This window comes from Asparagus officinalis, chromosome 4 (genome assembly GCF_001876935.1).
Source record: "Asparagus officinalis chromosome 4, Aspof.V1, whole genome shotgun sequence".
Lineage (NCBI taxonomy): Eukaryota > Viridiplantae > Streptophyta > Magnoliopsida > Asparagales > Asparagaceae > Asparagus > Asparagus officinalis.
Window position 1 is genome coordinate 28,893,317 of NC_033797.1, and position 785 is coordinate 28,894,101.

Consider the following 785-nt stretch of genomic DNA (forward strand, 5'->3'; position numbering starts at 1 on the left):
TTTAACTTATAAAAGGATATTGCTATGTGCGTATCACTTATATTCCTCCCAAAAGAACATCCAGCAACCATAAACACTTCCAAATTCAGAAATCTATACAATTGTTGAACTTCTCCTTTCTTTTTTTCCCCCTCACAATATAGGGAGCATCTCGTATATATGGTTCTGTTATGGAAATAGTTTAGAATAATACTTCTTATTTTTACCTCTTCAAATAGGTATCAGCTTTCTTTGTTTTATTCATTTATTTATTTATTTTGAATAGTTTCTTTGTTTTTCTTGTTTAGTAAAGAAAATGGTTGGATCACTCCACCAATATTCATTAATATAGACATAATGAAGTAGTTAATTAAAAAGAAGAAGTGACATGCCATCTCAAACAATAATAAATTGAAAACAGAAATTGAAAACACCATAGAAAGGAAGATTATCCTAGGAGCAACAAAAAAAATCTAAGTAATAGCATAATTAGACAAATCACTTCAAGAAAGAAACCTCTTCAACAGAAGATGAATATTTTTTTTTAATTCCTTTCTATTGATGAGTACTTGCTCCCTTTTATTTTTCTTTAACCTTTTTTTTTTGTCTCTTTACCATTTGAGTGCCTTGTGTTCTACCTATCCATCCAGATTGAGCTTCTTGTATTTTGGACTAACGGTTTGTTTTCTTCATCGGTCTCTTGCGCTTCTTAGATCAATCACTGCAAGATGAATGTGATCTTGCATCCACCTACTAATTATAATCTTCTAATTACTTTATTATTATTAGGAGTGGCTTGTATCTCG